This window comes from Mytilus trossulus, chromosome 3 (assembly GCF_036588685.1).
Source record: "Mytilus trossulus isolate FHL-02 chromosome 3, PNRI_Mtr1.1.1.hap1, whole genome shotgun sequence".
NCBI classification, from domain to species: domain Eukaryota; kingdom Metazoa; phylum Mollusca; class Bivalvia; order Mytilida; family Mytilidae; genus Mytilus; species Mytilus trossulus.
In genome coordinates, this window is record NC_086375.1 from 31,514,084 (window position 1) to 31,530,385 (window position 16,302).

Consider the following 16,302-nt stretch of genomic DNA (forward strand, 5'->3'; position numbering starts at 1 on the left):
CCATAATTTACGTTTGAAGTTGGATTCATAACAAACTGGACATATATATATTATAGTTAATTGCTATTAATAAGTATTGCAATATGCATTGTGTTTAAATGTAATATCAGTATTTAGTTCTAATATAATCTTAAATCAATCTTAATTCTATCTTACTTTTGAGATATAGTTTTTCATATGTGACGTCATTTTTGTGCTGTTTCATAAATTTCATAAATTCAAATGTGACGTAATTTTTGTGCCTTTTCACCATCGTATGTGACGTCATTTTTATGATTTATTGCGTTGAGGCCTGGACTGAGTCTGGTGTGTCTATTCTGTGTTGGTCTTTGCATTATGTATTCGGGTTTTGTTTTCTGTAATTATTTAATACTTCAGTTTCATTATGTATATCTTTTATATTTTTATTTGATAAAATTTACTGTTTGCTATAGCATTAATTGTTCTAAATAATAAGGATGTTCTTATCCCAAGCATAAAAACATAGCCGTATTTGACACAACCTTTTTCAACTTTTGATCTTCAGTGCTGTACAACTTTGTACTTTTTTTCACTTTCGATCTTTTATATCTGGGCGTTACTGGTGAGTCTTGTGTGGACGAGGCGCGTTTTTGGCGTATTGAATTTTAAACCTGATGCTTTTTGTTATTTATTAATCATGTGTTTCTTTGTCTAATACGTTCTCCTATTTATTTGTATTGTAGTCCTGTAATATTATGTTGTCATTTCAATGTTATATTTAACATTGCCATTAAAGTGCGAGGTTTGGCATGCCACAAAACCAGGTTCAATCCACCATTTTTTTCTTTTAAAATGTCCTGTACCAAGTCAGGAATATGGCCATTGTTATATTATTGTTCGTTTCTGTGTTACATTTTAACGTTGCGTCGTTTGTTTTCTCTTATTTTTTAGTGTAAATTCACATTGCAATAAGACGTGTCACGGTACTTGTCTATCCCAAATTCTTGTATTTGGTTTTGATATTATATTTGTTATTCTTGTGGGATTTTGTCTGATGCTTGGTCCGTTTCTGTGTGTGTTACATTTTAGTGTTGTGTCGTTGTTCTCCTCTTATATTTGATGTGTTTCCCTCGGTTTTAGTTTGTTACCCCGATTTTATTTTTTGTCAATGGATTTGAGTTTTGAACAGCGGTATACTACTGTTGCCTTTATTATTTGACCGATTAGCGTTTTTGGTATTCGGTATTCGGTCGTTCGACCGGTTGACCGGTTAACCAGTTAACCGTTGACAACACTAATGTTTATGTTTAAATCGGGTTATATGAACGTTGGTTGTCAGAGATCACCTCGATGGTTGATTAGATTGTGTCTTGAGTAAAATACACGCAAATTCTAATATATATTATCAAGTCAATGTATAGTTAACTGTTATTTAAAATCTTTTGCAATTTATATATCTTTATTTCTTAACAAACAAATTACATTTGTATAGAGATACACACAATACATATTTCATAATGTATATGTACATTACATACAAAAGTTATTTGGATATATAATTAAGTACGTTGAAAAACAAACAAATATGAGAATTTGAGTAAAATCGATAAACATAGTTTTGACAGATAATGACCCTTTAGACAATGAGAACGTTTACGTTATTAGAATTATAAACACGTACAAAAATTGAAAAATTAAAATGAAGATCAATGTCCAAAGCATCTTGATCTTAAAAAACAATATCTGTTAAGGTATTACGTCAACTCATGTATTTATAAGGAAAGAACATTTGATGTTTATTAGGGCATCTCTTTCACATGGTTTAACCTTCTTTTTCGTAACCAATCATTCCATTGACTACTTCCCATTTAATTAAAACAAAATATGCGTAATACGAATTTCTTGTCTTAGAATGAAGTTATGCATGGGGAATGAGTTTATTCTACAATGTTTTACAAATGCACGCATGCTATTTAATTGTAGATCCACAAAAGTATTCTAAAGTATTATTTATTGATTGTTTTAAATTACTTTTTGTTTTCTTTCTACATTAATTGTAAATAGGGTAATTCCAAATACTTATGCTTAACAGTGAAAAGGATAAAGCAAGCAAACAAAACGAACGCAGCAAGTTTAAATAAAAGCTACGCCTAACAAGGAAATATATACTTAGTTAAAGGTTGATTGTGTGCATGTATTTCAAAGAATATTTTATCTTTTTGACTTCTTCTGGTAAAACCATCCTGTTGACGTAATTTCATATTTACGAAGCGTTGGTTTATTTTCTTTAAAAGATTCATGATAAGCCTGGTTCTAAAATTAAACCTGGTTAAAGCCTTAAATAATTTCTATCACAGTCGACTCTTTGTTTAGCTCCTTTTAGAATGAGTTTTTTTTTATCTATATTCCAAATCTAGATAAGGAAAAAACGGAAAAACGGAAGAAAACTTCGCCTTTCTAACATCTAACAATAATTTGATATTGTACTTTACGTGTATGTAAATAAAAGATCAAATACACATTAAAACAAACATCAATTTACAAGTCCTTTGTAGTTTGAAAAAAACCCACAAACCAGTGTTTGAATAACACCGAGGAAAATACTTAAAGGAAAGTCTCTAAGCAAATAGTAAAAATCAAAATCTTAAACACATTAGAGGAATGGATAACAATTTTCATATTCATGACTGGCTAATAACTCGTTTCTGTGTGTGTTGGCGTATGTTTTGTTCCACTTTGGTGTCCCTATTGTTCCTGTTGTTCCTTTGTTTTCCTCTTATAGTTATTGTATTTCTCTTAATCGATTGATGACTTTTAAACACCGGTATACTACTGTTGTCTTGACTTGGTACAGATATGTATTTTATGTAGAAAATGTTGGATTGAACCTGGTTATATAGCTAGCATAACCTCTTACTTGCATGACAGTCGCATAAACTTTTGCGAGTTTAAACAAGTATGTGAACAGTTTCCTTGAAATAGCCCAAATTTATTTACCGCCTATAATACACTGGCTCTTTAACTGTTTAAAAACTAGTTTGTTTTGATAAACCCATGAAGGGCTGTTTCACTTTTTTATTATATTTGCAGGTTGTTTTACCAAAGCCTCTTTTACTCCTATCAGTTGATCTAAAAACAGCTTCAAATACATTGCATGCCATTTTGGTTTATAGATTCACTAAATGAATGTCCAATGCGCAAGCCTAGCTTACAATGATCTGACAACACAGTTCAGCTTTTTTCTGGTAAACATTACATCTGTGAGTACTATATCGTGTTTCAAGTGATGTTGAAATTAGGGAAATTTTAAAGAAAAGCCTGTCTATTTTATGGGTGGAATTAATAAAATTAAAACTTATCAGCTTATGAAATCTCGGATCTATGACAAACCTTGAATTGTTTCACATGTTCCATGTTGGGGCTTGTAATAGCCGACTAAACGATCCCATATGCAATGTATGACGTAGGTAAATAAAAGAGTATTTCGTATACAAAGTCAGTAGTGATCGGGTTTTTTTATGAAAGCTTAAAGTATCGTTACTTTCCTTATCTTATTTTCAAAGAGGTTTTGCGAAAAGTAATGTAACGATTGATGGTCTATTGTCAGAGATTACGTTTATTAAAATTCATTTCGAAAGAATAAATCGATATTTTTTATCTCATTGCTTAAATGCAGTTTAAACTAAACACACTCCATTATGAATCTGAATAACCAAGTTAAGTGTCATTATTATTAAAGCGATTTCCTTCAAATTATACCAGTGAAACCGAAACTCCTCCCCTCCAAACAGGGCAACCATGAACTCCTGCAACCATCTCAGATTTATATACAAATATTTCATTACGTTTTTTTCAACAACGTGTAAAACTCCAAATGGTAGAATTCAAGTCCAACCCTCATTATTGCATCTGCACAAAAATTCAATATTTTGTAACGATTGATCAACACGTTAACCCATCCTTAACCCTGTCAATAAAAGTTCCATATGAAGAGTGTCAAAGGCGAAATATCATGTACATAAATAAGTAAATAAAGGACATACTTATACAATCTTTATGGCTTGTGTCAAAGATTACGGGAGTCAATATATACTATTCCTAATGCATTCATACTGTAAGGTCGTTGATGCAAAAGTATAAGAGAAAAAAGCAATGCAATCATGATTCAGATAGAGAAACATCACCATGACTTAAACGAAAAGAAAAATAGCATTTAACAAAACAAAATACATAGATAAAAAAAAAAGATTCACATGAAAAGTGGGATGGATTAAAGTGCTCAAGAGAAGTAAGAAGTTCCTGTTTCGTTCTTGTCATCCATATTGTCAGTCATTTCATAAAACTTCCGGTTATATGGCAACTTCGGAAATTTCATAAACGATTAGAATAAAAATAGGATTGTGGTACGACAATTTGCACATAGCCGTAGACATCTATAATCTGTGATAAGATAATGTAAATAAAGAAGAATATGAACACTCTTCATCCCTTCGTACATTTTACGAACGCTATCACTAGTTGGTTGACTGTCATAGAATATCCGTTTTACAGATGATATCGGATATGTTCCGTATGTCGTAACTACAATACCCTTCCCTTTTCACGATTACCTACCAAATTAGACTTTTAACCGGATTTGTTATAGCATAAGCAAATTGACGGGAGCCACATGTGGAGCAGGATCTGCTGACCATTCCGGAGCACCTGAAATCACCCCAAGTTTTTGGTGGGGTTCGTGTTGCTTAGTCTTTAGTTTTCTATGTTTTGTCTTCTGTAATATTATTTGGATGTTTGTCTTTATATTTTTAGCCATGGCGTTGTCGGTTTATTTCAAATCTATGAGTTTGACTGTCCCTCTAGTATCTTTCGTTCCTCTTTTGCAACATCTTTTATCCCATATACTTAGATACTATTAGACACTTGTTGTTCCTTGAATATAAAAAGATTGTCGTGCAGATTAAGGCAACAGTAGTATACCGATGTTCAAAAGAATTCAAAATTTTGATACACGATTATGATGTTTGAATTTTATGTTAGAACATATTATATACATAAACCTCAAACTATACTTTATAAAAAGTCAAATATGAATTAGTAAATGTTTTCATTTTCACTTTTTTTGGGGGGAGGGGAGTTTTATCAAAACAAAAATAAGAAAAACGTATTTCTTTACACTAAAGTTAATGTTAAACATATAAAGCAACCAGCCATCAAAATCGTGCATCAAAGTAACTGTGAATTTACCTACTTTAATTTCGCTGTGATACTTGTCAAAATCTAAAAAAAAAAAGTATCAGTTAAGTTGTCTCTTATTATCACGCAACATTCCAGCAGCAAATTCATACAGTTTTTGTTACTGCCAGACTATAATAATATGAAAGAGCATAATTTTCTTCAGAAATTGCTGTACCAAGTCAAAATTATGGCAGTTGGGTTTTACTAGTTCTGTTCATATATTTCGTTCATTTTTGTCAGGTTTTTAGGATTTTACCTTTTTTTTTAATATTTGCCTTGGGATTCCAATAATTGTTTTATTTATTTTTTCATGAAAGGATTTTTTAAAGAACGTTAAATCTTCGGAACTTAGTTTAACAATGCCAGCGCGACTTGGTTAATTGTCATGGAAAACAGTATTTATAAAATAAATGCTGATTTGTTCCATTCTCGTAGCCAAATACCTGTTTCCCTTTTCCTCCAGAATAAATTATCCCTTGAAACACGACGTCATCAATACTTTAAGAAGAACGTTTATCCATATACAATTAATTTCATGGCGAGGTTTGTGATAAATCAGATTTAAATGATGTGAGCTATTGCTTGTCTTCTCGTCCTCTTTGTGTTAACCATGGTTGTCTAAATCGAATTCGACTATGCTTATTCATTGCAATTGTTAACTTTTCTAGTTTCGTTTTAGTTTTTTGTAAGCTATTCTTAAATTGAAAAATAAAATGATATGATAATTTGTTCTTCAGAAAACCTAGAATTACTAAAAGAATGGAGAATCGTTACGTATGTAGTTATACTGGAATCGTGATAGGTTACGTACCAAAAAAAAATACGAATTTGTTGAGATAATTAGTCATACTATGATTTCCTTTGCGAGTGTAATCTTGAACAGACTAGACAAACGCAAATTTCCTATATATACAATTGTTTCACTAATTGATCAGTTATGTTATAATATTTTCCAGTGATTCCAGACTATACTCAATCAAATTATCTTATCAAAATATCTAGTGCGCTAAGTTAAGAATGCTCCTGATATTTGTTATACGAAATGAATATATATATAAAAATTGAGAGTGTAATAATGAACAAATCTATCACAGATACCAGGCTGAAATTTTGAATGCCAGATTAGCAATTCGTATACAAGTCGCAAAGACTCATCAGTGACGCTCGAATAAAAAAGTTAACAGGTCAAATGCAGTACGGAGTTTGCAAGCATTGATGACCTCCAATTACGAAAGGTTTTGCCGGATGCAGCAGAGGTTCTCGAATCCTAGGTAAGAAAATCCTAAGTATTTCAAAAATTCCAAGTCCAAGTATGGGGTAATTTTGTTTTAAATATTTTATGGTGAAAAGCATTAGAAATATAATTTTCTCTTGTAAAATTTTCGATTCAAAGCCATTGAGAAAGACACCTCCTTAAAATTCAGAAAATTTGAAACCCATGGTGTTACCATGTATTCTAGTATAACTATCTCTGATCATCTTAAACAAAAATGGAGTCGATTTAACTCCTTTGTGCAAAATTCATTCATTCTTTTTAAACTTTGAAGTGTATACAATTCTTACAACAATGATAAAATAAACATTGACCATAATCGTTAAACATATTTTATAACGTCGAAAAAAAACAGTTTCGGTCTCTTCGATTTATGAATTAAGGTGGTAGACCTTGGTTCAGGGAGATAACTCTTTAAATCAGTTATGTGTTTGTAAAAGTCAAGTTTCATCAACGTATTTTAAGCATTTACCTGAAACAGATTGAAAATAATCTATGTAACATAGAAGCTTAGAATATATTTATGAAAATGGTTGACACAAACGTACTGATGATTTTAAGAGTTATTTCCCTTAACCTAGGTCTACCTCCTTAAGCAACTCCATGAAATCTTTAAATATTGAACAAAGTTTGTGTACTCTAAAATTCCAATAATTGACTTTCAACAATTTTCAAGCTTTGAAGTGATCAAAGACAGTTTGAATATTTAAATGTAACAATTAGAAATTAATATTTCTGACATCATTTAGGCACTGCTTAAAAGGGCAGATTAATACAAAATTACATCGAAAAGCATATAATTTTATTCCCCATATGAACATTTTAAATATCATTTTATTATTTGTTGTTAAGGAACGGAATTTATTAAAAAAAAAAAATCCAAAAGCATAAGAGAAAAGACAATAAAACATAACAGGAGGCAGTATACGGTAGTAGAAAGACAAAAAAATCTGGGAGTAAATCAGTATTTCCGACACCAATCAGAGATGAGTGGTCTTTTAGATCTATACAATCCTTATGACAAAAAATCATTAGGCGCCAATGCAAGAGATTTAAAAATATAAATTAATGAAACGAACTGATTTTCTGAAATCCTCTGGAGAACTGCATTTATGCATAATGTCAAACGTGAAAAATAGTTCTAATAAAATTGTTTCCCTTCGGAATATCTCGTATAAAGCATAATTTTCAAGGGAGAGTTATGAAAATTCTTCAATATTGATTTAGGTACGACTTATTCAATTGTAGATTGAGTTACTCATTGCAGAAATATTTTGATATCTTTAAATAAAGGAAAATAAAAACAATAAATAACCTGATAGAATCCACAAAATGAAAGTAAAATAATGCACAAGTCATTCTAATTCGCTTTCGAGTTTTTTTGGGTTTTTTTGGCATATAGATGCGAACGTCTATTCGTAGATATTAATTTAATTGAAACATTGTCCTTTTTCATGTATTTACAAAGCAAACTGGATATTTGTTTAGCGGTGATACAAAGTGAAAATGAGGAAGACACTACAAACATCACTTCATATGTTTTACGTTCACCATTACGGGTGAGTTGACAGATGCGATGCATCAGTGTCTAAACTTACTAGCGGTATATTTTCGCGGGCTTTTTTATATACAGATACACTTGTCTGATCTGCATTGAACCGATTGGCAAACTATTGTCGCCTGAATTTTTAATCTTTTTATTGTAATTTAATATTTGTGTTTTAATATTTAATGAAATTTATAATACTTTTTACAACATTTTCATATAAAGACACTTTTTAACTTGTATATTTTGAACATTTCTGATAGCATAATACTTTGATAAAGTTAAATGGGAAAGTTGTGTTAATCCTTTCCGTTGAAATCATTAATAACTTCTTACTCAATCGAGTTGTAAAATAATGATCGGTTTTATTACTTGTCCATTATTCTCATTTGCTTTTTTTATATATGATTGTAAGGATACACATTTCCTTTTGATAAATCTGGTATCTTTTAATTGCAAAAAAGAATTTCATGTAAAATGTTTCGACATTATTCTTAATGAATATTGATGTATTCGTTATTGGAAATATTTTTTTTAAGTCACACCCAATGGATTTAAAACATGACAGAAGAAGATACATTTGAATACAACACATCCTGTCATATCTAGTTGTGTAAAAAGATCTTCGACAATACATTTACAAGTTTATTTCCTAAACAATACCATGTGAATGTTAATTCGGACTAATATGCCGTCTAAAGAGTTGTTTTTCATAAAACTGCATGCCATTTTTTGATATTGTGCGTCATGTTGGGTTGTATTCTATCTGATAAATAAAATTGACAATTATATAATTGAGAACTATAGCAGCTGACATGCTGTTAAATTACACAGAAATTGGCTCTGGCGTTTTAAAAGATAACAAAATCAGAGAAACTCACCAAACTGACATTTCATTCTAAAACCAAAACCTTTTGTTTAATGTTGTGTTACAATAACATTAGACTTTTGATAAAAGGCAAATGGTAATAGATTCATTCCAACCATTCCAACAGTTTATATGTCAATGTTCATTGTTCTTTCCCATTCCCAGATTGAAGCAATGTAACGATTCTATAATATATGTTCCTATTAGAAAATATACAGTATACCTTTTATTATGTCAGAAACAAAACTAAGATATTGTTTTAAGAGGAAAATTGTATTATAGAATGATTCTTTTGTTTGAGACTAATATAATCTAAGACATGACAGATATACAAAAAAAAAGAAAAAGAAAAATCTAATTCAAAAGCATGATTATTTATTATTGCGGTACAACTACTATTCAGTGGTACACTTATGATTTATGAGTAGCACAAAAGTGTGACAAAAAGTGAATAGATTATATATTATCAATTAACTAAGTTTCTTCTGAAATTGTTTAATATAGAAGAGGGACGAAAAATACCAAAAAACAAACTGACAACGCCATGGCTAAAAATGAAAAAGACAAACAGACAAACAATAGTACACATGACACAACATAGAAAACCAAAGAAATGTTTTCATTACGATCTTATATTTCTGAAAAAAAAATAATTGGTGAATAATCTTCTTTATCACATATTTCGTACTGATATGTACGTTTTTGCATGGCCAATAATAGCCGGAAGTCAAGGTTGGTTATCAGCCCTCGGGGCCGATATCGATATCAGCCCTCGAAATCCATATCAAGCCCCCGAGTTTAACTTCCGGTAAACTGTCAATCAAAGACTATTTGTAAACAAGTTGAACACAATGAAAAGAAATTTAGAAATTTACGAATCTGCTGTAGAAGAAAAAAGTAGAAATCAACAGTGAAAATCACAAAAGTTCCCGTAAAATTTTGACGTCATAAAGAACTTATAAAATATATGACGCCACACTGGAATGAGTAGCGATATAGGATTCTTCTTAAGCATTTTTTTGAACATTTGTAATGTAACATTTTAAAGTCGTTTAATATTTTCAATTCTTAGAATTAATATATTTATTGTTAATCATTTCTGAAACTTTTCACAAAACGTTGTTTAGCTACTGTGATACGAACTTTTTTAAACTGACAGTGATACATTTTTTATTTTCTTATCGTTAAATATCTTTTTGATTTTTGATGAAATATCAAACATGATTTGGTGTAAGCTATTTGTTTTCTCTTGCGTAAAAATATGTGATAAATAGATTATTACATGTCATTTTTCATATGGTCCCTGGTATCAGCCCACGACCCATATCAAGCCCTCGGGCTAAAGCCCTCTGGCTTGATATGGGAGTCTAGGGCTGATACCAGGGCAATATGAAAAATGCCATGTAATAATCTATAAATATGATATGTTATGTTTTCTCCCTTAAAGAAATGCTATCCAATTTTGTTGTAGAAAACCCTTATTAATTGAAATAACGTATTGGACGTTGTAGAAATAATTCAATACTTGATTCATTTTGAAATGAAATTGAAGTATTGATATAATAACAATCAATTGGTATTCTAACTTTTCAAACTTCTTACTTTTTTCTATTTTTTTTAATCTTATATCATGGGAATCGTTCAGAACTCCGGTATTATACTTTATAAAAAGAGTGTGTTCTATATATGAAGTCCTAGATGAATGGTTTTAAACGTGTTGCTAATTCATTGACCTACACGTTTACATCAATTCATGGCCTATCTCTAAATTCGTGACGAACATGTTAGTTCAATACCAAATGTATTTCCTCATAAAACACCCCATCATTTTCATCCTTTTTGAACTATGTGGAATGGCTAGACTCTGCAATCACGATAGATGCATTTAAATGTTGAATTATTCGAGGGTTGTTGGGTTGATTTTTTTTGGGGGGGTGCAATTTTTCGGAACATTTTGGTTTTAATGCTCTACAACTTCCACTTAGTCTTAACACTTTTTTGATTCGAGTGCTACTGATGAGTCTTATGTAGACAAATCGCTTGTCTGACGTATCCTTTTATACGATTGAAGTCGACAGTAGTGTATACCGCTTGCCGTGTCATATTGCGACACCTAAACTCTTTATTTGATTATCTTTCTAAAATATAATTAATGTAAAAGTGGATTGATGTGCCATATAGAGAATTCTCATCTTTAATCTGTAATCGCTCAATAGTGCTCTATGTCAATTAGAATTTTCATTTGACAATTCAGAATAGAATTTAGAAGCTAGTATGCTTCAAAATTAGACAGGAAATGCATTAAAACGTTTAGGAACAAAAACCAATATTTCACTGAAAATCCAATAAACCTGTCCCAATTAAACAGAAAACAACTAACAAAATCTCAGGTTTCCACCAAATATCATAAAAATTTAAATCGACTATATGCCAAAGGAGGATATTAACCACTAGACCAAATATAGGTAGCTTACTATCGTAAACAATATTAATAGTCTGCAATGACATGCATTCCAATCGTTTCCATGAAGGTGCTGAAGTAATCAATGAAAAAGTTTATATGTGTTCTTTACCTATTCAGTCTTAACATATATGATAACCAGGAGTTTACAATCTGTTATCAGTATAATTCGTTATGTATTAATAAATGGGACCATAATTGCTCTTTTTCTTGGTATTTTTCTGTAGTATTATCTTCCTGATTTGTTTGAATTATTGTTTGTTCACATTAATTAATTCACCCTTTTGTTTAGCATAGTGTTTTTTTCTTCTCAAAGAGCATTAATAGTATGAGATCTGTTATTAAATTTCCATTTACTTAAAATAAAATCATTATCATGCATGTGTATACTATTTATGGTATGTACTGTCTTCGACAAAAACGAATTTTGTTTTATGTTGTTGATGTCATTGTCTCTTATCTGTATTTGGCAAAACCTTTAGGAATTTTGGTCCTCAATGCTCTTCAACTTCGTACTTTATTTGGTCTTTCAAACTTTTTTGGATTCGCGCGTCACTGATGAGTCTTTTGTAGACGAAACGCGCGTCTGGCGTAAATACATAATTTAGTCCTTGTATCTATGCTGAGTTTATTATATATGAAATGCGCGTCTGGCGTACACAATTTAAGTCTTGTCATCTATGATGAGTTATTACTTTTTACCATATCTCTTTTATTTGCGTCTTTGTTTGATAAATTTGCATGATTAATCAGTATGTGATGAAACTTTTAACAACTGGAAACAACTGTCATACAATTGGGAGGTTAGTTATCTATACAGCCAGTTTAAGCCCACCATCTTTCTTTGAACATGCCTATACCAAATCAGGAATATGGCAGTTGTTTTTCACTTGTTCCGTTGTTTGATAACATTTGATTTGGTGAGTTTATATCGATTCCTTTTTTTTAATTAGCATAAGAGTTCAGTTTTCTTGTTATATTGTTTTTTTAATCTTTTGGAGCAACTTTTATAACATTAGTATTGCCGAGACACCATAATTTAAAATATCACATGTTTTCAAATTCAAAGATGCATCATTTGTTGTTTTGTTACACACACAACTTTTCTCATATTGAAGAAATACCGACTTTGAAATAACTCTAATTTAAACAGTAGTTCTGGATCGGACCATTAATATCTAACAAGATTAATGCCTGTGGTTCTTTGAAAAGAGGACATACATTCATAAAGAAATCAAAGATTCTCTAGCTGATAGGATAAATTTATAAAAATTAGCTTACAATAGTTAAACTACGGATACGCGCAATTGATTTTTAATGTTTTAATTCTCAAATAAAGTGAGAAACTTCCACCACTGGTATTTGATATCTTTGCATTGATTTAGTTTGATTGATCATATTTTAATTTATTGGCACAACACTAGTACAACCGAAACTAATCGGATGCCGATTAATTCTCAAGCATAACAAACATATTTTAACCATATCAATAAATAAAATACATATGGAATAAAAGGAACACGACTCTTGTTGACACAAAAAAAGAGTCAAGTGAAAGCTTTCTTAAATCTAATGGGAAATGAACACAAGATCAGAGTCAACATTAATAAATCCATGTTTGGATCTAATAATGTTGATAAGAAATAACTAATCAAAAAGCAACACACACAAAGTAAGGGAATCACATCACAAAATACCACATAAAAAAATCTAATAAAATGTTGAAGAAAAAAGTTGGTGTTCAAACTTGTACTGACATAGTTTAATCATTGTCATTTGCATTCAGACATTCTGACAGTTTTGATAGCCAGTCACTTACTTACAAAAACTAATGGAGAATGTTTTCATGAGATGCAGATGATGCTCCTGCTTGCATAAAGCATTTTAAAGTAGCATAACTCGGGAACGGTAAATTTAAAGTCATTTCACAAAATTCGAAACTTGCTCTGAGTTTTGTTGTGATGATCATTGTATATAAGGTTCATATCATTTGGTTGAAATAAAATTCGAGAATGGACACTAAATTTAGGGCGACTATTTCCAATGTATGTATTTCGTAGCTATTGTCCCTTTAAGAGCATATACATGTAAAGAAGAGTTTCATTATTTTTACAAAAATCCGGATGTGTTTATCTGTTGTTATAAAAAAAGTTAGGTGGTTTATTCAAAAGACAGAAATGTCCAAAACACTAGATTTTGAGTAAATGTCTAAAATTAAAACCCCTTTTATCTCTTAAAGTAGCACATGAAGGTATACATTTCATTTCATATTTGTACTAGTCAATAGTTGGAAAATAACTTGTATGCAAATGTTTCGTAAATCATTCATCATGGAATCGAAACTGTATCGTATGCCCTGAAGATACAAAAAAACCGCTTTAGAAATGTCAATGTCATACTTCTCAATCGAAGGTCAGCAACGTACAAGGAGAAGTAAAATAATACCACAATGGATCCAAATAGAGTTCAGAACCAATTCCAAACTTACAATTGAAGACAAAATTCAATAGAATAGCAGACACATTATTCAATTCCTATTTCATAGTTACAGTCTTCATGTTTTTTACATCTTTCAAAGTCAATGTAGTTGATAACATTCAAACTCCATTAACATGAATTCATTGACAATGTTGTATGAGTATTTCTTTTGTCTATATGGTTCAATAGCACACTATAAGAAGATAATATTGTTTTTTTTTCTATTTCTAATCGATTCCTTTAATTCTGTTCCGGACAATATTCTATAAGGGTTATCCTGGTAAGGCGTTTTACGTCATATTTTCTCTTCGCCGGATATTAAGACATATGACACATACAAATTTTAATTTGTACATTCTTTCATTTTGTTCGAGTTGAACGGAACAACATGTCATACTATGTGGTTTTTTCTCCATCTAGATGAAATCAGTGTTTTCAATCATTAGAAATATATAAAAATCAAGTTATATTAAACAAGTTAGAGATGGATTATGTAATTTTACATTCGATGTGAATTTTAAATAACTATCAGTGTGAATGACCAAGGTCAAATTCGAATATTTAAAAATAAAAAAATGGGCTTATGTCTAATACAATTTTAAAAACTACATACTTCTTACTTTCTGATGAGAAAGATTAAAGAACAGTAGACACCGATCTTGCCGACGCATCCAGTTTCGCTCCATTTGGAAGCCATTCCGTCAGTTTTTATTTGTACCTTATTTTTTCTCTTCATAATCTATTTACAAAATTTGAATGTTGTAAGAATCTTTAATCTCAGTTAACGGAGCATTAATAATTTGATTGTATTTTACTTTTTTGGGGATCTGTGTTTTAAAATGCCGATGTGTTTTTTATATGTGCCGTAGAAGTAGAATTGCTCACTAAATTCTACTTTCATTATACGCTTGACCTGATTTCGCATTTATATCATTCTCCTTTTTCAAACAAATAAAGCCCTAAAAAGGCTAAAATAGATATAGGAAGATGTGGTGTGAGTGCCAATGAGACAACTCTCCATCCAAATAACAATTTAAAAAGTAAACCATTATAGGTTAAAGTACGGCCTTCAACACGGAGCATTGGCTCACACCGAACAACAAGCTATAAAGGGCACCAAAATTACTAGTGTAAAACCATTAAAAGCCCGTTTTATATCTAATGTTCGACCAATACAACCTTTGACATATACCGTTTATCTTAATGATACTACTAGTAACATTGTTTATTTTGATCGGCAGTTTAATACATTCCATCCAATGTTCCTTTAATGGAAACAATCAATGCATCTCAAGCCGATGTAACGAGTTTAGTTACAATGATTCAATTATGAATCGGCTTGACTTTTTCCAGTATGTATACCTATATGGCATAGAGAAAATTATAGAATATCGATGTTAGATTTTTCCCCCGTTTCTATTTATTCCTTATAAAATAAATCATAATTTTCTCCTTAATGTATTAACATAAGAACAACCACAACTAATTAGATTCCGTGTAAATCTAAGCCTGACAAATGTGGTATATAAATATCAATATGTCAGTTGTACTTTGTTTGTTCTATTTATTTTTTTTAAATACCAGCCTTCAATAATAATCAGAAAAGCAGACTGATGTGCATCAATCAAATTATTGAGGGAAACTTTTTTGAATTCTGATATCAATTATACTTGTACGTGCGCGACTTTTTACGGGGAAAAGAAAGTGCTGATTTTGTCGTCCGGTCCATAGTAGAAGATTTTTTATCATGTTTTGTTCGTTTCTTTTAATAGAATTAGAAAACGCGAATGGTTCCTTCTAATAATAGCTCGCGAAGACTGTTGTTGATAGATAAGATGATTGAAAGCCCTAGTCTCGTTAACCTGGCAAATATAACTGAGTGATTTCAGGCTTCAATGAATAAAACAAATATGAGTCTTCCGCCTAATTTCTCCGTCTGACATCGTTGCTGAATTATCCAATATAAATTTATAAATCTGAATAAGACATTCCATTCATGGTATACAGATCTTTTTATATAAGTTTTGTGGAGCTATTTCTGTTTAAATCTTTTCTTTACATAGTTTATTGGCCACATTTTCACAGTTCATATTCTGAAGTAGTATTAAGACCAAAAACAGGTCAAAGATAACATGGTTTTTACAAAAAATGCGTTTTATACGCTGTATTTTTTTTTAAATTATTCTAAAGCGTTTGGGCATGGAAAGGGAAAATAATGTTGAAGGAATCGATAACAGCACATTTTTACATGAAGTATGAAGTAGCAAATCGAGCACCACCGGTGTTTAAGAGGGGTAGAAGTAACTAATCCACTCGTGAAACTCGACGAGTTGCTTATGTAAAAATTCAATAATTAAAGAAGTAGCGATCCTTAGTGTTATAAACTGCCTGTATTGTAGACTACAATCCCATACTGATTAGAAGAGTTTAATTACGTTTACTTTCTTTCACTACCACATATTCGACACTCCAGCTGCATG